Source organism: Capra hircus, chromosome 1, assembly GCF_001704415.2.
Source record: "Capra hircus breed San Clemente chromosome 1, ASM170441v1, whole genome shotgun sequence".
NCBI classification, from domain to species: domain Eukaryota; kingdom Metazoa; phylum Chordata; class Mammalia; order Artiodactyla; family Bovidae; genus Capra; species Capra hircus.
Window position 1 is genome coordinate 126339164 of NC_030808.1, and position 24471 is coordinate 126363634.

The window sequence follows — 24471 nt, forward strand, 5'->3', positions numbered from 1 at the left end:
TTAGTTTGTTTCCATGTCTTGGTTTTTGTAAATAGTGCTGCTATGAACATAGAGGTGCGTGTATCTTTTTGAATTACAGTTCTATCTAGATATATGCCCAGGAGTGGGACTGCTGGATCATATTATCATTATTTCTTATACCTCATATTTTTAGGACATACCTCTATGTTTTTGGGGCTTCCCTGGTGGTGCAGAGGTTAAAGCGTCTGCCTGCAATGTGGGAGACCTGGATTTGATTCCTGGGTCGGGAAGATCCCCTGGAGAAGGAAATATTCTTGCCTGGAGAATCCCATGGACAGAGGAGCTTGGTGGGCTACAGTCCACGGGTGGCAAAGAGTCGGACACGACTGAGCGACTTCACTTTCACTATGGGCTTCTGGATTCTCTGAGATTTGATATGTTTCAATCAACTATTGTATTCCTTTATGGGCTTCCCTGGTGGTGCAGAGGTTAAAGCGTCTGCCTGCAATGTGGGAAACCTGGGTTAGATCCCTGGGTCAGGAAGATCCCCTGGAGAAGGAAATGGCAACCCATTCCAGTATTCTTGCCTGGAGAATCCTGTGGACGGAGGAGCTTGGTGGGCTACAGTCCACGGGTGGCAAAGAGTCGGACACGACTGAGCGACTTTGCTTTCACTTTCACTTCTGTGTTTTTAGGACAAGTAAAATTTTATCCTAAAAATAATCTTGGGTTTGATATTAAGAAGAGGTTACTTTTACTAATGATGACTGTGAAATCTTTCCACTGAACAAACCAAGTCATTCCAGAAATGTAATAAGGAGAAAGTTGTGTCCCTCACTAAAGAAATTCCAGGGCTTTGATTCCACTCTGCCCTTTTAATGTGAGTAAAGGGCATATAACAGGACTGTCTCTGGAAGACAAGGCCTTGATGTAACACATTGTTCTCTTAAGGGTTATTTCCTTTGTTTGTCGCTGGATGGATTAGATGTGAAAACAGCATGTTAAAAAAAAAAAGTCATATCTGCAACTGCGAAAGTCTAGATAACTATGGATCTTTGTGAATGGCAAAAAGGGGTCAGGAAGGACCTTGTCACTCAGAGTGTAGCGTCTGATGAAGCAGTTGGAGATTTGTTAGAAATGCAGATTCTACACCCCACCTCGGACCTGCTGATCTAGAGTCTGAATTTTAATAAGATCTCTAAGTGATTCTTGGGCACATTAAAGTTTGAGAGGCACTGGTCCAGGAGCCATATAGCTCCACCTACTGAAAGCAGTACCCAGCCCCAGGAGAGAGGCAGCACAGACAGTTTCCTCAGGTTTAACTCTTAACAGATCTCTTTCATGGCTGGGGTTTGTTGGGCCACAAATTTACAAGTTTTTATTTATTTATATTATTTATTTTACGTATGTATGTATGTATGTTTGTTTCCTGTTTCCAAATGTGCTAGGCTGTGGCACTCTCATCCATTCAATAAAAACTTACTGAGCTTCCCTAAGGCACTGACGATATTGTAGGGAATAGGATGTATATGTATGTGTTTAGTCGCTTTTAAGTCGTGTCTGACTCTTTGCGGCCCCATGGACTGTAGCCCACCAGGCTCCCCTGTCCATGGGATCTCCCGGGCAAGGCTATTGGAGTGGGTTGTTATTCCCTTCTCCAGGGGATCTTCCTGACTCAGGGATAGAACCTGCATTTCCTGCATTGCAGGCAGATTCTTTACCACTGAGTCACCAGAGAAGCCCAGTGAATAGGATGACAGAGCTCCAAATTGCAAGGAACTTGCAGTCTAACAAGGGCTTCCCTGGTACTAAATGATACAGGACACAGGTACTAAATGAGTAATTGCAAGTTTCATAAATGTTAGACAATTTTATGGGCAAAGAGCTGGAGTCAGAGGAAGCTTTTCTAGAATGTTGTTTCAGCTTAGATGAGAAAGCATGTGTAGATGAGGTGTGGGTGAACTGGGGGATTATTCTACATACAAGGAACACCTATGAACAAAGGAAGTTCTTTGGACATTTATGTGTGTATTTCCAGTACCTTGCACTGTTGTTGTATAATAAGTGCTTAGTAAGTGTTTGCGGAATCAATAAGTGTTCTGTGATGTTTCAAGCATCTACTCTCCTTCCTTGGAGATAGTGGATGCTTTATTTTCCTTTTCAAAGGAAATCAGATCTTTTAGTGGGGAAATGAGAAGGAAGAGAGAAAGCTGACTGTTGTGCAAACTGCTAAAGTGAAGCTGTGAGTGGGAATGAAAAATTGATTTACATGAATTTTCCTCCCTGAAGCAACTTGACAATTTATTCTGTTCTGGAGAATTTTCAGTTTTTGGCTTCAAAATCAAGCTGTTCCTTATTCTGAATTTCTTGGCCTGCTGTGAAACTAGCATTTAGTGTCTTTTACAGCATACCCTGATTAGGTCATGGAAATTCACAACTAGATCAAACCAGTATATGGAAAATTTGAAACCTGCATGCCCACTTTACCTCATGGTATCGGAAGCTGTTATGAAACACTGACTTTTAAAGCATTTTTTTTCCAAAAGCACTATTATCAAATGATCATAATAATCATTATTTATTGAACACTTACTATATGTATTATATAGCAAAACCCTCATATTAACTCTACAGGAAACAAAAATTGCCAAATATTAACAATTTCATATGGTTTAACTTAATATCATCTTCAGACTCTTACCTTAAAAATTTACAGAAGTTAGAGAATCACTGAATCCATAGCCTTACTCCAATATTTAGAGAGTTGTCTTCATAGATAAAAAGATTCCAAACATAATGTTTAGTATATTATACTTACTTCATTATGTATTAAATAAAGCAATTTTATTCAATTAAAAAAAGATTCCAAGGTACTCTTCCTAAATTAACATCCACCACTCCCCCCTCCCCCATTAGCCCAAGCACAGCCATGCATCTATTAATACTTTTTGGATTATTTATACATTATACTGAGGTGGTTTACAATCCAGCTCTCCTGCTAGACTGAGCTCTTTGAGGATGGAGGTTTCATCTGTTTTGCTTATTTTTGTATCTTTGTCCCTAGAGTGTTTGAAAAGTATTTAAGTTGAAATCTCAACAAAATTTCTGTGGAAACTACATCTATTGATCCATTACTGAAAAATGCAAGGTAATGACTCCTTTGGGGCTTTTGCATTTTAGAATCAGTTCAAGGAGACTTCATTGGGCTTTCTTGACCGCCTAGGACTTTATCTATGTACAATTATGCAGAAATTATCTCACCACCGCTCCACCCCAGAGAAAGGTCCAAAGGTGCATTCTCACCTCCCCCACTTCCTTTAGGTATTTATTTAAATGGCACTTTCCTGCTACCTTGACTGAGCACTCTAAGACAGGCCATCCCTTAAAGCCATTCCTGGTCTACTAGATTTGTTCTCCACAGCTTGTAGCAACATGTAACATAGCTTATATTTTGCTTATTTCTTTTGCCTATTATCTTTACCACCCCACTAAAATGTAAGTGAAGTGAAATGAAAGTCGCTCAGTCTCGTCTGCCTCTTTGCCACCCCATTGGTTACACAGTCTGTGGAGTTCTACAGGCTAGAATACTGGAGTGGGTAGCCTTTCCCTTCTCCAGAGGATCTTCCCAACCCAGGGATCGAACCCATGTCTCCCGCGGTGGAGGCGGATTCTTTACTAACCGAGCCACAGGGGAAGCCCACTAAAATGTAAACTCACACATGATTTTTCAGATAGGCACAGAATGTATTATTAACATTGAACTAAATAGACAGGTATTTGAGGGTGGGAGCTGCAATTTTCTTTTCAGCGTCCATGTGACATGATGACCTGGTCAGGTTTGGATCTTACTTGCCGGGTTGTTGAAAATCTCACACCCTAGCAGTCTTTACACCACTGTCTGAATAATTTACAGGGTACTGCAAACTTGGCCCCACACGTGGCCTCATCACTCGTCCCCTTGCCCCTCTAGGCTGCTCCCCCAGAGGTGACTGATCAAATGACTGGGAACCGAGATGTGCCTGGGAACTAGGGACGTCCGTTTTCCTTTTTCTAAGAAAGATCGGGATTTTCTTGCAAGGGGCCGGGGGGATGGGGGCGGATGGAAAAGTCAAGATTCCCACCCAGGCCGGGGGAAGGGGGAGAGGGTGTGGCTATAATTTTAGGCCTCAGGCCTGTAGCCTGCTCCGGAGGCGGCTGGGAAGCACGCGGCAGGATCGTTGTAAGCGATCCACTGAGAACCTCCAGTGGATTACCCGGGTACCCCGCAGAGTGCTTGAGACCCTGCTCCTCCACCTCGGGGGCCCCCTCCTCTCTTTGGGAAGCCTGGGGGCGGGGTTTGTTTACTCCGTGCACGCACCGCCAGCCTGGCCAATCCGTGAGGAGAGGCGCCGTACGTCATTCACCCAGAGGGCCAATCGGCGCTCACCGTGCTGCTCCGCCGCCAAAGCTTGCGCGGGGGAAGCGGGGCAGCGGCTAGGCCGGGCGAGGGCGGACGGAGCCGCCGGAGATTTCAGCTGCAGCCGCTGGCGCTCCTCGGTTCTCGAGGCGCGCCCTAACCCTTCCTCCTTGGGCAGGCTCGAAGGCGCGCGCGCGCGGTCGGCGTCCCGGGGCTTAGAACTCCAGGGCCTCGACTAGGCAGGCCGCGGATCGCCCACCCTTCCCCGAGTGTGAGTCCGCCTGGGACCCGGGCGCCGCCAAGCGCGGGCGCCACTGTAGCACAGGGGCCTGAAGACGCGCTCCAAGCTCGAAGAACAGTCCTGCGCGGCCGCCTTGTCCCCTGCAGCCAAGCGGTGGTAAGGTCCAGGGCGCGGGCGCGGGCTCCGTGCGGCGGGCCTCTGGACCCGGCCCGGCGTGTTCTTGGGCAGGTTTCCCTCCCTGCGCCTCCGGGCCCCCTGGTCACTCTGGGTGCCATCTGTTTATTCCCACGCAATCTTCCAGGCCAGGCCGAGTAACCCTTGAGTGCCTGGGGAAGGGAGTGGGAAACCCGAGACTACCCTCCACCCCCAACACAGCAAATTGCGGGGAGGCACTGTCCTTGAGTCACGCCTGCTGGAAGAGAGGAAGGGCTGCTTTCTACTTTTTCGGTATCTTTAGGGCAGAAGAATGGCTTCTAAGTCCGACTTTTCCGACTTCTCCTTTCATGACCCACATGCCTCCATCTGTCTCTACCAGGTGTATTTCAGAGTTCCAAAGCCTCGTGCGCTTGGAAGAGCCTTGCAACCTCCACAGGGGAACTTTCCTCTAAAGTAAGGGATCACTTTTGGGCCCAGACTCTGAGAAATTCCAGAGATTTAAGGTTCCTTTCCATAGAAAAGTGTAAGACTTTTGTAGGATCTCGCAGGGAGAAGTGCAGCTAAGATGAGCTCTCAGTCTCTGGTACCAGCTTGTGTTCCCGGGCGTTGTGTGGTTCAGTTTCTTCATCTGTAATAGTAACCCTCTATTGGGGGTGGTGCCAGGAGGAAATGGACTAATTGGTGGAACTATTTGGAACGAAGTTCGCGTCCTACGAAGTGCCCTGCCCTGCATGAGTTAGGCATTGAATTGACCACCCTGAATGATGGTTTAGAAAAGTTCCCCCTATTGTTTTTGTTTTTTCCTGTTGAGACAGTTTCATCCCTTTCCGTATTCACTGCTAAAGCTCCCTTTGAGCCTTTGAATTCTTTTTCTTCCTCATTCTGTCTCAGAGGGCTCAGACTCCCTGTCCCACTTCTTTGCTCTCTTTTTAGTAAGTCAGTAGCTCATTCCCTTCCTTCCCCTTTCTCTCCCAAATCTTTGTGTGTTTTTTCCACTTGAGTTCTATAGCCTGATTTTTTTTCTGGGCCACTTTTCTCATAATGGCTTGAAATCATCTTTACCTAATAGATACAGTTTAGGTTATTCATCTGTTCTTTATGCAGTGTAATCATGAGCCTACTGTACAAAATTAAATAGAAACTAATTTAGTTGATCTGTTATTGCATGTTGCTTTTCCATTTCACTGGTTGGCCTGCCATTTAGCTAAAGTTTTATCACTATCCTGTTACTGTAATAAATCTTTAATGGCCACGGCCATTCTCAAGTAACACTGGGAGAAAAATCAAATGTCTAGACCCCAGATTCTATCACACTTGTGCGCTGGCGCTTGCTGCATTTGTTATTTATTAGAACATCTTGTGCCTGGAACTAGAGCCTAGTCTCATAGCAGACATGGTGTCTGCAGCCCTGTCCTGGCAGTACAGTTGCAGTTTCAGCAGTATGGTGCTTATATTTAATAAAGGCCCAAGACTTACTAAACTCTTGTTTTTGAGTTCTCATTATGTGTGGTTGGTTAATTAGGAGAGAAAACAGAATTTTCAAGTGTGTCATACTTAATGTTACCATTTTGTAATCATGTACCTTTCCCACCAACTCTTGGCAATGGTGACGGCCAACTGGCACTTTCAAGTTTTTTTCCTTGCAGCCAAAATTCTTAACTGTCTGAGCTATGTCCTCTCAATGCAGCTTGAAATTGGATGTACAGATCGATTTATCCTTAATGTGGAAAGTGTTTGTGGATGAAAATTATTCACTGAAACACAACCTGAAGGATTCAAAGAGTAGAGTATGGTAAAAAACAGATTAAGCCCAAATTAAGTTCATGGCATAGGTTAGAACCTGGTATTCTAACTTCTAGTCCATTGTTTTCTTAGTTTGTCAACCTTAACAGTTAACTGGCACTGAAAGATGAAAAGATTAAGGCTTGAAAGTAGAGGGAGGCACTTTCTAATTTGGGCATTAAATATTAGATATGAGTAGTACCTTAGCATCTTATTTTTTTATCTTTAAACTTAGGTATGTTTCTTTTAAAGATTAAGTAATAAGCCATTATTACTGATAGATCTTGTAGTCAGTTTACATTGTCTCTTGGCAAACGATTTCACTTTTTTTCTGAACTCAGCATCATATTTTAAGCTCTTATTGCAATGTATCTTAGAAGAAACTAGAAAGCATAGAGTTCAGAGTTTTGAATCATAGAATTTTAAGTTGTGATGAATTTTCTAGATTAAATATATTTACCTCTAATACTTGAATTCTTTCCATTTTAATCTGGGGTATATGATTCTAGGGGTAGGACATAAATAGATTTAAAAGTAGATTTGTAAGCCCTTGAAAACTGTATACAAAATTCTATGTATTTGGATATTTCCTGGAGAGAAGGTTCATAGGTTCTGAGGTAAAGATATTTGGGCAGCTTTAACTTCTAAGAAATAATTTCTTTTATTGAACTTAAAGTTCTGTCTTCACTGGTTCTAGTTCTGTCTCTTCTGTGAGTTTTCAAATATTCAAAGACACTTCCTATGTTTTCCTGATTCTTTTCTTCTCTGGACAAAATATTCTCAGTCTTTAACTTCCTCTAGTGAATTTCTTGTTTTGATTTGCACCTCTTCGCAATACTGATGGCTTATTTGTGGGTTTGTGTCAGTTGGTCCATACCCTTCTTAGCAGTGTAATACCTTTAATTAGATATTAACCTGTGGAGAGAACCAGAAGTCATCACTATGATTTTAAAGCACATACTTTAAGAGTAGTCCTGCTTCTTTTGGCAACCACATTGCACTGTTAATTTGCGATAATGTCCTGTCTAAGGAAATGAATTCTGGAGCTAGCCTGCCTGGATTTAAATCCTGGCTCTATATCAGCTGGGTAAATTATATAAACACCCAGGGCCTCAGTTTTCTCATCTGTAAAATGGAGTTTATGATAGGGTTATTTTAAAGAATACCTTAGTACATATGTGTTAAGCATTTAGAATGGTCCCTGCCATTTACGTGCTGTGTGCGTTATCCATTATTGATTTTGTCATCAGCTGAAATTTGAGTTTTGTCCATGCTCTCCAAGTTCTTTATAATAGACTATGTTTTGGTAGGACTTCATATCTATCTCAGTTAAATTTTATCTTGTCAGATTGGTTCCAGTATGTTTACTCTTAAAAAAATGTCTTAATTTTCTCATTCAGTAAAAAAGCTTATTGTTTTTCCATACATTTGATAAACTATAATTTTGATAAGTATGCATTTTATTAAAGTGTTGACGAGGTGGGCCTAAGAGCATTCTTGTCCTGCTAGAGACCCAAGGGTTGATTTGAAAAAAATTAATTCTTTGGTTTAAGATGTTCAGCCAATTAGAAATGAAACTAATCTATCATTATCTATCTTAGATATTTCCAGGTTTTCACAAGGAATTTATAAGGGACTTTAACACTTGCCTTCCTAAAACCCAAATAATTTCATATCCTTCATCTTTAAAAATCCTATCTGTTCAATAAATGTTAGAAAAAGAAAAGAGTATTAATCTGACATTGCTTGTTTTTAGTGAAATTATAATGGTTTCCAGTCACCTAGGTCAGTTGCTGCTTTTTCTGCGTTCACAGACTTCTCTCAGACATGACTCTAAAATCTTGTCTAGTTCAGTTCAGTCGCTCAGTTGTGTCCGACTCTTTGCGACCCCATGAATCGCAGCACGCCAGGCCTCCCTGTCCATCACCAACTCCCGGAGTTCGCTCAGAGTCATGTCCATCGAGTCCGTGATGCCATCCAGCCATCTCATCCTCGGTCATCCCCTTCTCCTCCTGCCCCCAATCCCTCCCAGCATCAGAGTCTTTTCCAATGAGTCAACTCTTCGCATGAGGTGGCCAAAGTACTGGAGTTTCAGCTTTAGCATCATTCCTTCCAAAGAAATCCCAGGGCTGATCTCCTTTAGAATGGACTGGTTGGATCTCCTTGCAGTCCAAGGAACTCTCGAGAGTCTTCTCCAACACCACAGTTCAAAAGCATCAATTCTTTGGCGCTCAGCCTTCTTCACAGTCCGACTCTCACATCCATAGATGACCACAGGAAAAACCATAGCCTTGACTAGACAGGCCTTAGTCGACAAAGCAGTGTCTTTGCTTTTGAATATGCTATCTAGGTTGCTCATAACTTTTCTTCCAGAGAGTAAGCGTCTTTTAATTTCATGGCTGCAGTCACCATCTGCAGCGATTTTGGAGCCCCCCAAAATAGTCTGACACTGTTTCCTCTGTTTCCCCATCTATTTCCCATGAAGTGATAGGACCGGATGCCATGATCTTCGTTTTCTGAATGTTGAGCTTTAAGCCAACTTTTTCACTCTCCTCTTTCACTTTCCTCAAGAGGCTTTTTAGTTCCTCTTCACTTTCTGCCATAAGAGTGGTGTCATCTGCATATCTGAGGTTATTGGTATTTCTCCCGGCAATCTTGATTCCAGCTTGTGTTTCTTCCAGTCCAGCATTTCTCATGATGTACTCTGCATAGAAGTTAAATAAGCAGGGTGACAATATACAGCCTTGAGATACTCCGTTTCCTATTTGGAACCAGTCTGTTGTTCCGTGTCCAGTTCTAACTGTTGCTTCCTGACCTGCATACAGATTTCTCAAGAGGCAGGTCAGGTGGTCTGGTATTCCCATCTCTCTCAGAATCTTTCACAGTTTATTGTAGTTACATTTAATCTCAGTGATAATCTTGTCTAGAGGTACATTTAACTTCAGTGATCAGAGCTTCCCTGGTGGCTCAGAGGTTAAAGCGTCTGCCTGGAATGCAGGAGACCCGAGTTCGATCCCTGAGTCAGGAAGATCCCCTGGAGAAGGAAATGGCAGCCCACTCCAGTACTCTTACTTGGAGAATCCCATGGGGGAGGAGCCTGGTGGGCTACAGTCCATGGGGTCGCAAAGAGTCGGACACTACTGAGTGACTTCTCTCACCCACTCACTCAGTGATCAGAAGTAGACAGGATCCCCTTTCCCTTGCAGCTGGATGGACTCTGTAACTAGAGTGATATGTTGTACCTTGTCGATGGTTTACTTAGAGCAGCTGTGCTGTGCTTAGTCGCTCAGTTGTGTCCAACTCTCTGCGACCCCGTGGACTGTAACCCACCAGGCTCCTCTGTACATGGGATTCTCTAGGTAAGAATATGGGAATGGGTTGCCTTGCCCTCCTCCAGGGGATCTTCTCAACCCAGGGATCAAACCAGGACTCCCGCATTGCAGGTGGATGTTTACCATCTGAGCCACCAAGAAAGCCCATGAATGCTGGAGTGGGTAGCCTATCCTTTTTCCAGGGGATCTTCTTGATCTGGGAATTGAACCAGGGTCTCCTGCATTGCAGATGGGTTCTTTACCAGCTGAGCTGCCAGGGAAGCCCAACTTTCTTTAATATTACCCATACTAAGCTTTGGTTTCCATTGATTCATTGGTTAAATTTATTAAATGCCCATTTTGTGCAAGATGCCAATGCTTGTTTAAACCCATCCAACCTGAAGAGGATTTTCTTTTTAATTAATTTAACTCTTGGCTGTGTTGGGTGCTGCACTCAGGCTTTTTCTAGGTGAGCAGGGGCTGCTCTCAAGTGCAGTGCTTGGGCTTCTCCTTGGGTGGCTTCTCTTGTGGAGCACAGGCCCTGGGGTGTACAGGCGTCGGTAGTTGCAGCACGCAGGCTCAGTAGTTGTGGTTCCTGGACTTAGTTGCTCCTCAGCTTGTGAAATCTTCCTGGGCCAGGGATTAAACTATCGCTGCTGTATTGGCAGGCAGATTCTTATCCACTGGGCCACCAAGGAAGTCCAAGAATTTTTCTTGATAGAGGTACCTACAGCACAAAGATAATCCATATTCGTTTCTTTCCTTTATCACTGTTGTTACTATGCTCAGTAGCTTCCTTTTGACCTTCCTATCTTTTCCTGACTATAAGCATTGCAGCCAGAGTCCACTTTGCTTTTTAAAAAAAAATGTGTGTTTTTTTTTTTTAATTGAGGTGTAGTTGATTTAGTGTTTCGTGTTGAGTGTAGAGCAAGCTGATTTAATTGTATCTGTGTGTGTGTGTGTGTGTGTGCGTGTGCATACATTTTTTTTCTTTTTCAGATGTTTTCCTTTATAGGTTTTACAAGATATTGAATATAGTTCCTTGCGATATGTAGTAGGTCCTTGTTGTTTATGTTACGTATAGTAGCATGAATCTGTTAATCCCAAACTCATTTATCCCTCCCCACCAATCCATCTTTTTTTCAGTCTTTTCTTCCCCATTGGAAAAATTTATACTGATCTAATTAGATTTTTATTATTGAATATTTTGCAGCTCCTTTATTCTGTTTTCTGTTTATTATCCTTTTAAATTTAAGTCTCCCACCTTTTTTTTAAAAAAAAAAAAAAAAAACCTTTCTTATTCTTAGAGATGATGGAGACATGGTGGTTCCCCACCAGCTGGTCATTGTGTCAGTGACTCAGCTGACAGTTACAGAAGCGCTTAAGTTACAGGCACTGTATGAGGCTCTGAATTGACAAAGGAGCATGACATAGCCTCAGTCATTGAAGAATTCTAAGTGCAGGGAAAGATAGAAGAAAGTATTTGAATAAATCCTTTTTTTTTTTAATACTCAAAAGCATAATAAGTTTATGTAACAGATTCCATTTTACTTTGAAAAGAGTCAAGTATTACTATGTTGTCATTGAAGAATGACCTTGTTAGGAACTAAGATCCTGTGTCCTGCATCCTGCGTGGCCAAGAAAAGCCGAAAATGATTTTGTTGAAGTGACCAATTCAGTTCTATTTAAGTGAAATAAATTATAAAATCACCAATCTATAAATGTGGAAGAACAGTATATATTTCAAAACTGCCTAAATAAAATACTTAATCAAAACTGGTAGCATTTACTTCTCTTTTGCAGATCACTCGAGAGGGAACAATTTAAAAAATCAACCTACTAAGTTTTTCTTCACAGCATTCTTGAAATTGTAGTGGTGATATAAAACTGCCTATAAAAGAGAACGATTATGACATGGTGTCAAGGGGCGGGGTGGGGGGCGGGGATGGGAGAGATGGAAAGGCAAACAGGGAGACAAGGGGAGGATGGTTGCTATTAGAACCAGGGATGTGGACTTCCCTGGCTGGCCAGCAGTTCAGACTGCCTGCCCTTCCACTGCAGGGGGCTCAGGTTCCATTCCGTCCAGGGATCTAAGATCCCACATGCTTGGAGGTGCACCAAAAAGTTTTATAAAACTAGGATCCCACATTCAGCACAGTGCAGATCCCCTGGAAAGACTAAAAAAGGAACTAGGGATGTAATATACAACATGATAAATGCGACTAACTCTGGTGTATGCTATGAGGCTTCCCAGGTGGCTCAGTGGTACAGAATCTGCCTGCAGTGCAGGAGACGCGGGTTGGATCCCTGAGTTGGGAAGATCGCCTGGAGGAAGGCATGGCAACCCACTCCAGTATTCTTGCCTGGAGAATCCCCATGGGCAGAGGAGCCTGGTGGGCGAAGAAATCAGACACGACTGAGCACACACACATATACACATCATATGTTACTTATGAAAGTTGTGAAGTGAGTAAATCCTGAGAGCTCTCATCACAAAATTTTTTTCCTGTTTCTTTAATTTTCTGTCTATATGAGATGATGGATATTCACTTGGTGTTTTCATAATGTATGTTCAGTTCAGTTCAGTCGCTCAGTCATGTCAGACTCTGCGACTCCATGAACCGCAGCACGCCAGGCCTCCCTGTCTGTCACCAACTCTTGGAGTCCACCCAAACCCATGTCCATTGAGTCGGAGATGCCATCCAGTCATCTCATCCTCTGTCGTCCCCTTCTCCTCCTGCCTCAATCTTTCCCAGCATCAGGGTCTTTTCAAATGAGTCAGCTCTTTGCATCAGGTGGCCAAAGTCTTGGAGTTTTAGCTTCAACATCAGTCCTTCCAGTGAACCCTCAGGACTGATACCCGTTAGGATGGACTGGTTGGATCTCCTTGCAGTCCAAGGGACTCTCAAGAGTCTTTTCCAACACCACAGTTCAAAAGCATCAGTTCTTCTGCACTCAGCTTTCTTTATAGTCCAGCTCTCACATCCATAACCCCTGGAAAAACCATAGCCTTGACTAAACTGACCTTTGTTGACAAAGTAATGTCTCTAATTTTCAATATGCTGTCTAAGCGTCTTTTAATTTCATGGCTTCAGTCACCACCTGCAGCGATTTTGGAGCCCAGAAAAATAAAGTCTGACACTGTTTCCAGTTTCCCCATCTATTTGCCATGAAGTGATGGGACTGGATGCCATGATCTTCGTTTTCTGAATGTTGAGCTTTAAGCCAACTTTTTCACTCTCTTCATTCACTTTTATCTAGAGGCTCTTTAGTTCCTCTTCACTTTCTGCCATAAGGGTGATGTCATCTGCATATCTGAGGTTATTGCTGTTTCTCCCGGCAATCTTGATTCCAGCCTGTGCTTCCTCCAGCCCAGCGTTTCTCATGATGTACTCTGCATAGAAGTTAAATAAGCAGGGTGACAATACACAGCCTTGACGTACTCCTTTTCCTATTTGGAACCAGTCTGTTGTTCCATGTCCAGTTCTAACTGTTGCTTCCTGACCTGCATACAGGTTTCTCAAGAGGCAGGTCAGGGGATCTGATACTCCCATCTCTTTCAGAATTTTCCACAGTTTATTGTGATCCACACAGTCAAAGGCATATGTAGGTAAATCATTGTCTGTCCACCTGAAATTTATACAGTGTTTTTTTGACAATTATCTTTCAATAAAACTGGAAGAAAAAATGTAACTAATGAATAGCAGTCAATAAAATGATTTCTAGGCTAATGAAAGTTTGGTAGAGCTGCTAGATAAATGATTCCACACTAGTTAATACCTTTTAAGCTATAAAGTCTTCACAGATAAGAACATTTTGTGAGCATAGTGATTACATATTTTTAAGTTGAGCAGATCAGTGTTCAAAGGTAATAAAATATATCACCTGTGTAGGCATTCTAAGAAACATGCCCTGAAAATCTGTATAAAAATGCCATAATTATATATGAAAAGCAATGGAATATGTACTGTCTTAAACTGTGCCTACAGTTTTGCCATTAAAATTATACTGTTCCAGACTATATTGTATCACAGTTGGTGTAAAAAGTAATTATTAACCATAAATCTTTAAGGAAAATAATTTGTGGGAGATTGACAATAGTCAAAAAATTATTTTAGAAAGGTTTTCCAAGAGTACTTGTCTATTTGATGTTGAAAGCTTTTTGAAAAGCTTTTTAAATAGGTAGTTTTTGAAATAGATTTTCATTAGAGAATCATTTTGGTTGGAAAAGAGGTGGATGAGGGCCATTTAAATTCATATCTAAAAAAGACAATTACATGAATTCCTTGATTATTATATGGAAAAAGAATCTAGAGCCTTGTTCTCTTGAAATCTTTGTAATCATGATAAGAACTTCAGATCAATAATATTTCAGAGAACTAAGATAAGCTTATTTTCAAATCGCAAAAGTGAAAAAGCCAAAGACAATTATCTGATTTTAATTCAGGTACCAAAATGCTAATCATTACTTAGAGGTTTTTGTCCTTTTTAAAAGATGGAGGGACTTCGCTGGTGGTCCAGTGCTTAAGACTCCACTCGTCGACTGCAGGGTGTATGGGTTCAGTCCCTGGTCAGGGAACTAAGATCCTTCATGCCATGGGGTGCAGCCAAAAGGTAAAAAATAAAGCATGGAAAATGTAGTGAAGCTCAGGGAAGACTGGTAGTGCAGTTGTTTTGTTTTCAAATAGAAGTGCATAGTTTCCTTGTTTTGCTCCTTTCAGCTTTTCAAAACGAGGACTAAGCAAAGCAACTGTGACTGAGCAGGATTTCTGTGAAAACAGGTAATGCAAAAACATTGTCAAAGAAGAGTTCAGTGCTGAAACTATCAATGAGTTACTTTAAACCTGGAAAATGCTATACCGCACATTTTTGTTGCGAGGTACCAGTATTTTAATTTAGGTGTTAGCAGATGCTAGCTTCTTTTCTAATTCATTTCAGAATGATTTTAGGTCTATCAGTACTACCCTCTTCAATTGACCTTAAAATTTGAGCAGAGCCTTGCTAATGTAGTTGGTAAACTAGTTAATTACAGTGTAAAAGCAGCTAAGTATTTTGAGAATATTTCTATTTGTGGCTGCGTCAGACCTTAGTTTTGGCACATGGGAGCTATAGTTGGAGCATGTGGGATCTAGTTCCCTGACCAGGGATCGAACTTAAGCTCCCTGCATTGGGAGCGAGGGGTTTTAGCCACTGGACCACCAAAGAAGTTGTAGTATTTTTTATAAATGAGTTCTCTCTGAGAAAACTTAATTATCTCTTCCCAAGGCAAATTATTTTCTTTTATTGTTTTTATATCAAATCCAATAGTATTCTTGTGATAATCTGGGCTATCAGATACTGCAACTCTTAAGTTCTGTTCTGAGTTATACATTTCCATAGGCTAATTGGAGTTACACTCTGGGGAAAAAATTTAAGGCAACTGAATTTTTGATCTTGATGTAAGCAACATGAAATAAGAATAAATTTCAAGAAATGGAAATACTAAGCAAAAGCATGCAAGGCTAGTGGTAACTAAGAGACTTTAGAAAGGCGTTAAGCTTCCCTTGTGGTTCAGTTGGTAAAAGAATGCAGTGCGGGAGACCTGGTTTGATTCCTGGGTTGGGAAGATCCCCTGGAGAAGGGCAAGGCAACCCACTCCAGTATTCTGGCCTGGAGAATCCCACGGACTGTATAGTCCATGGGTCGCAAAGAATAGGACACGACTGACCGATTTTCACTTTTAGAAAGGCGTCACTACCTTCAAAGCCCTTCTTCCGTATGACAGAAAGAAATTTCAAGAGAAATGAGAGAGGTCATAGTAAGTAAAGAAAATAAGAGATTCTGTTGATAAAAGCAGCTCATTGAAAAAAGTGAAACACCCTGTTCACAAGGCTGTTCTTTAATAACTTACAAAATGTAAAGGACCACAAGATTTTTCTAGGATTAAATAAGAAAACAGTGATCCATAATCTGAAAGCTTTATGAAACACCTACAGTGTGATCAGACCCTCATGTAATCCTGCCCAGAAGTGTGACAGATAGGTTTATTTTTCATCTTATCAGTTCAGTTGCTTAGTCTTGTCCGACTGTTTGCGACCCCATGGACTGCAAGCACCCCAGGCCTCCCTGTCCATCAAAAAACTCCTGGCTGCTGCTGCTGCTGCTGCTGCTGCTGCTGCTAAGTTGCTTCAGTTGTGTCCGACTCTGTGTGACCCCATAGACGGAAGCCCAACCAGGCTCCCCCTGGGATTCTCCAGGCAAGAACACTGGAGTGGGTTGCCATTTCCTTCTCCAGTGCATGGAAGTGAAAAGTGAAAGGGAAGTTGCTCAATCGTGTCCGACTCGTAGCGACCCCATGGACTGCAGCCCACCAGGCTCCTCCATCCATGGGGTTTTCCAGGCAAGAGTACTGGAGTGGGGTGCCATTGCCTTCTCCGCACCAACTCCCAGAGTTTACCCAAACTCATGTACATCGAGTTGGTGATGCCATCCAACCATCTCATCCTCTGTCGTCCCCTTCTCGTCCTGCCCTCAATCTTTCCTGCATCAGGGTCTTTTCAAATGAGTCAGTTCTTCACATCAGGTAGCCAAAATATTGGAGTTTCAGCTTCAACATCAGTCCTTCCAGTGAACCCTCAGGACTGATTGCCTTTAGGATGGACTGGTTGGATTTCCTTGCAATCCAAGGGACTCTCAAGAATCTTCTCCAACACCACTGTTCAAAAGCATCAGTTCTTCGGAGCTTTTCATTTTATAGGTGAGGCCATAAGTTGCTTTACTGGAACCAGAAAGATAGAGACGGCAGAGCTGGGGCCAGAGCATGTATCTGACTGACTGTCGCATAACCACTCCTCTCTGTTGCCTTGCTGAAATACTTAGGTCTTTGCTTCCACACTTTACTGCACAGCAGAGCTGAGTACAACATTGTAAGTCAGCTACATGTCCGTTTTTTAAAAAGTCCCTCTGATCACCCACCAAAATGAATTAAGAAAGAAAAGCTCTGACTGTAAAATAGTGAAAAATAAAAAAGTAAAATAACTTACTTCAGCATTCGTCCAAATATCTTTATAGTTTCTTCTTAGTTGGGCCTTTCCAGTGTACTGTTTTTCCTAAAAGTGTTGTGAATTGTCCAAATATAAGTGGGCGATTTGAAAATGAGTCACTAGTTTTGATTGATCATCCTTTCTCAAGTGTCACTGCTGCTAAGTCATATTGTGACTAATATTTCACAGTATTTCATATTGTGACTAATAGCAACTTCAGTCGTGTCCGACTCTGTGAGACCCCATAGACAGTAGCCCGTCAGGTCCGCCATCCCTGGGATTCTCAGGCAAGAACACTGGAGTGGGTTGCCATTTTATTTAATTTTAAAATAGACCATTTCTGTATCATTTGTATGTGATATCTTTAATTCAGCTGTATTTCAATTAATTGGTTAAATATTGATTATGAGCTGTGTGACTCTTTTATACTGACTGATTTACTGTGAGTATAAACAAGTACATGGTTAGATAAGATGTTAACCTAACTGCTTTGTAACATAAATTATTTATCTTAATGCTTATGTTGTCTGCTACATGTCCTTTTGACTTGTTCAGAAATTAAATATGTGTGGGCCAAAAGAAAAATTGTGGATGTTAGGAAATGATGTAAAATCTTAAGTTGCAATGAAAGAAGAGAAAAAAGCGAAAAGTGTTCTCAAAAGTAAGAATACTCATATAACAGATAATAGGGGCAGTGTTTATTGTTAGTCTTGGAACAAGAGCACATGTATTTCATAGTCAGAGAAGCGGTGGGTAATGATGCTGTTATCAACAGGAGTGTGGATATGTCTGGTGAATTGAACAGACAACAAGGAGATGTGTTTTTGAAAATTAGAGGGATAGTACATATCTTTTCACCAAAGTTAAAAATACTGTACAGAAAGATTTTTACTTCCTCTTGGAGCATTCTGACCAATTGCACCGCAGAGCTCAGACGACTATCTCTGTGTCTGTCTAATTAGGTCTGTCTTAGTGTCAAAAGCCTCTGACTTGTTTACTACCTCTTTGTGTAGAATTCATGCCAGTGTCACCCTGGAAAGAAACACTTTGACTCAGATTGGCCTTGAGTGGAAAAGGGGAAACAATTACATTCATTTGACTTAGTAATTTGTGTAAAACTTTTTCTGTTTTTATCATCTAAATTACCTCAAGGTTAGAGCAATTCTCAGTCTACCATCTAGTTATTTTTTTGTTGTTTTCAGGCTTTCTGTAACAATATGAAGCATTTTTTCATATTGTGACTAATAGCATCTTTGCATTTTTCACATTGAAACTACATCTAAAGTAACCACTGTGTGTTTGGCACAATTTTTCTGTCCAGTATCAGAAACTCTCTCACAGTTTACATTTTCTAGTGCCTGCTATGTGTGACTCTTACTGTGTCTGGTAGTTCCCCTGAAGGTACTCCCTGTTACAGCTACTCTTGATCTTAGTTCTTGTTATCTTGTACAAGTCCCATTTTATGTCAAAAGGGGTATGAGAGATCAGTTGCTAAGGATGGAGAAATAAAAAACAGTTGTGTTTTCTGGATTCTTTCGGGCCTACGGTTGCAGGTTTGCCTTTCTGACTTCTTGTATTAATATTTGAAACTTATCAATTTAAGAATTTTCTGCAAGAAAAGTTTTCTTATTTTTGGTCCCATTCTCCAGGGGTAAAACCACTTTTTTTTTTTTTTAAGTTTTTTTATTGAAAGGTGATAGGTTTCTAAAATAGGACAAATTTTCACTGATTAAATAACACCTCTGTGTAACTAGCACCATAGATCCAGAAACAGACCATTGCCAGCACCCTGCTGGCCCTTTCCATTCATGAACACCTCCTCCCCAAGGGAACTGTACTGCTAACAGTGTGAATTTGTAAGACCACCTTTGGCCATATCCGCTTTTAGTTCTTTTGATGGTTATCACATTTAATGGTGTAATAACTGCAGTACTTTTTTAAAAAAGCCTTTTTACTTTGAACTAATTTTAGGCTTACAGGAAAAATAGTTTCCTGATCTTAACATTTTCATAACCATAGTATAATTATCAGGAGCAAGAAATTAATGCAACTCATGGACTGAGGAGCCTGGTGGGCTACAACCCACGGGGTCAGAAACAGTTGGATGCAACTTAGTGACTAAACAGTGACAAACAACAATATTATTAACTAAACTACAGATCTTAATTTTAATCTCATCATTTTTTTCCAGTAATACCATTTTTCTGTTCCAGGATCCTTTTCAGTATTGCACATTGGAATTGTTTCTTCCTAGTTGTTTCTTCGTAGTACTCTCTAACAGCCTTCAGTTTTTCTTTGTTACATGATCTTGATACTTTTTGAAGAGTACTGATCATATATTTTTGATCAGTACTGGCCATAATTTTATTTTGTCCAGTGTTGCTAATTGGAATATGATTATGCATTTTTACTAAAAATATCACAAAAAATGATGTGTCTTTTTGTCTTTCACAGAGTCTTAGCCACTGGACTACCAAGGAAGTCCTTATCCTAAAATTGATATAGAATCTTAAAGGACCTCAAATAGCCAAAATAATCCTAAAAGGGAACAAAGCTAGAGGACTCACACTTGCCAATTTCAATACTTATTACAAAACTACAGTAATCAAGCAATATGATACTAGCATAGAGGCAGACATATAAATCAGTGAAATATAATAGCCCAAAATAAACCTTTGTGTATACAGGCAGATTATTTTCGACATGAATGCCAAGACCGTTCAGTGGGGAAAGAACAGTCTTTTCAGCAAATGATGTTGGGAAAACTGGCTATCCATATGAAAAAGAATAAAATTGGGCCTTTATACCATATATGAAAATTAACTAAAAATGAATCAAATACCTAAACTTAAGACCTAAAACTATTAAACTCCTAGAAGAAAACATAGGTAGGAATCTTTATGACTTGGGATTGGTTTCTTGGACATGATAACAAGCACAGGTAACAAAAGTAAAAACAGATAAACTGTACTACATCAGAAATAAAAACTGTACATCAAAAGACACCATTAATAGAGTAGAAAGTGGCCTGTGGAATGGGAGAAAATATTTGCAAATCAAGTATCTCAAAAGGGATTAATATCTAGAACATGTCAAGTACTTCTACCAGAACCCAAACAACCTGATTCAGAAATGAGCAAAGGACTTAAACAGAAATTTCTCCAAATAAAATGTGCAGATGGCCAAAAAGCACATGAAAAAATATTGAACATCCACTCATCATTCAGTTCAGTTCAGTCGCTCAGTTGTGTCCAACTCTGCGACCCCATGAATCGCAGCACGCCAGGCCTCCCTCTCCTGTCACCAGCTCTCAGAGATCACTCAGACTCACGTCCATCGAGTCAGTGATGCCATCCAGCCATCTCATCCTCCGTCGTCCCCTTCTCCCCCTGCCCCCAATCCCTCCCAGCATCAGAGTCTTTTCCAATGAGTCAGCTCTTTGCATGAGGTGGCCAAAGTACTGGAGTTTCCGCTTCAGCATCATTCCTTCCAAAGAAATCCCAGGGCTGATCTCCTTCAGAATGGACTGGTTGGATCTCCTTGCAGTTCAAGGGACTCTCAAGAGTCTTCTCCAACACCACAGTTCAAAAGCATCAATTCTTTGGCGCTCAGCCTTCTTCACAGTCCAACTCTCACATCCATACATGACCACAGGAAAAACCATAGCCTTGACTAGACGAACCTTAGTCAGCAAAGCAATGTCTTTGCTTTTGAATATGCTGTCTAGGTTGCTCATAACTTTTCTTCCAAGGAGTAAGCGTCTTTTAATTTCATGGCTGCAATCACCATCTGCAGTGATTTGGGAGCCCAAAGAAATAAAGTCTGACACTGTTTCCACTGTTTCCCCATCTATTTCCCATGAAGTGATGGGACCGGATGCCATGATCTTCTTTTTCTGAATGTTGAGCTTTAAGCCAACTTTTTCACTCTCCACTTTCACTTTCATCATGAGGTTTTTTAGTTCCTCTTCACTTTCTGCCATAAGAGTGGTGTCATCTGCATATCTGAGGTTATTGATAGTTCTCCCGGCAATCTTGATTCCAGCTTGTGTTTCTTCCAGTCCAACGTTTCTCATGATGTACTCTGCATAGAAGTTAAATAAGCAGGGTGACAATATACAGCCTTGACGTACACCTTTTCCTATTTGAAACCAGTCTGTTGTTCCATGTCCAGTTCTAACTGTTGCTTCCTGACCTGCATACAGATTTCTCAAGAGTCAGGTCACGTTGTCTGGTATTCCCATCTCTTTCAGAATTTTCCACAGTTTATTGTGATCCACACAGTCAAAGGCTTTGGCATAGTCAATAAAGCAGAAATAGATGTTTTTCTGGAACTCTGGCTTTTTCGATGATCCAGCGGATGTTTGCAATTTGATCTCTGGTTCCTCTGCTTTTTCTAAAACCAGCTTGAACATCTGAAAGTTCACGGTTCATGGATTGCTGAAGCCTGGCTTGGAGAATTTTGGAGCATTACTTTACTAGCATGTGAGATGAGTGCAATTGTGCGGTAGTTTGAGCATTCTTTGGCATTGCCTTTCTTTGAGATTGGAATGAAAACTGACCTTTGCCAGTCCTGTGGCCACTGCTGAGTTTTCCAAATTTGCTGGCATATTGAGTGCAGCACTTTCACAGCATTATCTTCCAGGATTTGAAATAGCTCAACTGAAATTCCATCACCTCCACTAGCTTTGTTCGTAGTCATGCTTTCTAAGGCCCAGTTAACTTCACATTCCAGGATGTCTGGCTCTAGGTGAGTGATCACACCATCATGATTATCTTGGTCGCGAAGATCTTTTTTGTACAGTTCTTGTGTGTAATCTTGCCACCTCTTCTTAATATCTTCTATTTCTGTTAGGTCCATACCATTTCTGTCCTTTATGGAGCCCATCTTTGCATGAAATGTTCCTTTCAGTTCAGTTCAGTTCAGTTCATTTGCTCAGTGGTGTCCGACCCTGTGACCCCATGAATTGCAGCACGCCAGGCCTCCCTGTCCATCACCAACTCCCGGAGTTCACTCAGACTCGCGTCCATCGAGTCAGTGATGCCATCCAGCCATCTCATCCTCCGTCGTCCCCTTCTTCTCCTGCCCCCAATCCCTCCTAGCATCAGAGTCTTTTCCAGTGAGTCAACTCTTCACATGAGGTGGCCAAAGTACTGGAGTTTCAGCTTTAGCATCATTCCTTCCAAAGAAATCCCAGGGTTGATCTCCTTCAGAATGGACTGGTTGGATCTCCTTGCAGTCCAAGGGACTCTCAAGAGTCTTCTCCAACACCACTGTTCAAAAGCATCAATTCTTCGATGCTCAGCCTTCTTCACAGTCCAACTTTCACATCCATACATGACTACTGGAACATGGGGTTCTCAAGGCAAGAATACTGAAGTGGTTTGCCATTCCCTTCTCCAGTGGACTACATTCTGTCAGACCTCTCCACCATGACCCGCCCATCTTGGGTTGCCCTGCGGGCATAACTTAGTTTCATTAAGTTAGACAAGGCTGTGGTCCTGGTGTGATTAGAATGTTCCCTTGGTATCTCTAATTTTCTTGAAGAGATCTCTGGTCTTTCCCGTTCTGTTCTTTTCCTCTGTTTCTTTGCGTTGATCTCTGAAGAAGGCTTTCTTATCTCTTCTTGCTCGTCTCTGGAACTCTGCATTCACATGCTTATATCTTTCCTTTTCTCCTTTGTTTTTCGCCTCTCTTCTTTTGACAGCTATTTGTAAGGCCTCCCCAGAAAACCATTTTGCTTTTTTGCATTTCTTTTCCATGGGGATGGTCTTGATCCCTGTCTCTTGTACAGTGTCACGAACCTCATTCCATAGTTCATCAGGCACTATATCTATCAGATCTAGGCCCTTAAATCTATTTCTCACTTCCACTGTATAATCATAAGGGATTTGATTTAGGTCATACCTGAATGGTCTGGTGGTTTTCCCTACTTTCTTCAATTGAAGTCTGAATTTGGCAATAAGGAGTTCATGATCTGATCCACAGTCAGCTCCTGATCTTGTTTTTGTTGACTGTAGAGCTTCTCCATCTTTGGCTGCAAAGAATATAATCAGTCTGATTTCGGTGTTGACCATCTGGTGATGTCCATGTGTAGAGTCTTCTCTTTTGTTGTTGGAAGAGGGTGTTTGCTATGACCAGTGCGTTCTATTGGCAAAACTCTATTAGTCTTTGCCCTGCTTCATTCTGTATTCCAAGGCCAAATTTGCCTGTTACTCCAGGTGTTTCTTGACTTCCTACTTGCATTCTAGTCCCGTATAATGAAAAGGACATGTTTTGGGGATGTTAGTTCTAAAAGGTCTTGCAGGTCTTCATAGAACCGCTCAACTTCAGCTTCTTCAGTGTTACTGGTTGGGGCATAGACTTGGATTACTGTGATATTGAATGGCTTGCCTTGGAAACGAACAGAGATCATTCTGTCATTTTTGAGATTGCATCCAAGTACTGCATTTCGGACTCTTTTGTTGACCATGATGGCTACTCCATTTCTTCTGAGGGATTCCTGCCCACAGTAGTAGATATAATGGTCATCTGTGTTAAATTCACCCATTCCAGTCCATTTTAGTTCGCTGATTCCTAGAATGTCGACGTTCACTCTTGCCATCTCTTTTTTGACGACTTACAATTTGCCTTGATTCATGAACCTGACATTCCAGGTTCCTATGCAATATTGCTCTTTACAGCATTGGACCTTGCTTCCATCACCAGTCACATCCACAGCTGTGTATTGTTTTTGCTTTGGCTCCATGCCTCATTCTTTCTGGAGTTATTTCTCCACTGATCTCCAGTAGCGTGTTGGGCACCTACTGACCTGGGGAGTTCCTCTTTCAGTATCATATCATTTTGCCTTTTCATACTGTTCATGGGGTTCTCAAGGCAAGAATACTGAAGTGGTTTGCCATTCCCTTCTCCAGTGGACCACATTCTGTCAGACCTTCCCACCATGACCCACCTGTCCTGGGTTGCCCCATGGGCATGGCTTAGTTTCATTGAGTTAGACAAGGATGTGGTCCTAGTGTGATTAGATTGACTGGGAAGATCCCCTGGAGAAGGAAATGGCAACCGACTCCAGTACTCTTGCCTGGAAAATACCATGGACTGAGAATCCTGGTAGGCTACAGTCCATGGGGTCGCAAAGAGTTGGACACGACTGAGCGACTTTCCCTTCCCTTCCTGTGAGTATGGTTTCAGTGTGTCTGCCCTCTGCTGCCCACTTACAACACCTACCATCTTACTTGGGTTTCTCTTACCTTGGGCGTGGGGTATCTCTTCACGGCTGCTCCAGCAAAGCGCAGCCGCTGCTCCTTACCTTGAAAGAAGGGTATCTCCTCACGCCGCCCTTCCTGACCTTCAACGTGGGTTAGCTCCTCTAGGCCCTCATCACGCAGCCACTGCTCTTTGGACATGGGGGTTGCTCCTCTTGGCCGGTGCCCCTGACCTCGGACGCGGGGTAGCTCCTCTTGGCCGCCGCCCTTCAGGCATGGGGTCCTCCCAGCTTCTGCCCATGACCTCGGACTTGGGATAGCTCCTCTCGCCCGCGCTTAGTGCAGCCGCCCGGCTGCTTCAATTCAGTTCAGTTCAGTAGCTCAGTGGTGTCTGACT

General features: G+C 42.0%; 1 protein-coding gene across 4 annotated transcripts in view; it reads left to right on the plus strand.

Annotated features, from left to right (window-relative positions):
• Positions 4401-24471, plus strand: part of TFDP2 (transcription factor Dp-2) — a 209764-nt gene continuing 189693 nt past the window's right edge. For 2 of the 4 annotated variants that reach the window (XM_018049635.1, XM_018049643.1), the window contains exon 1: positions 4402-4754. The gene's annotated coding sequence lies outside the window, so the exon portion shown is untranslated. Of the gene's footprint in view, positions 4755-24471 lie in introns of all 4 variants that reach the window. The other 2 variants (XM_018049648.1, XM_018049665.1) reach the window with 2 other exon arrangements.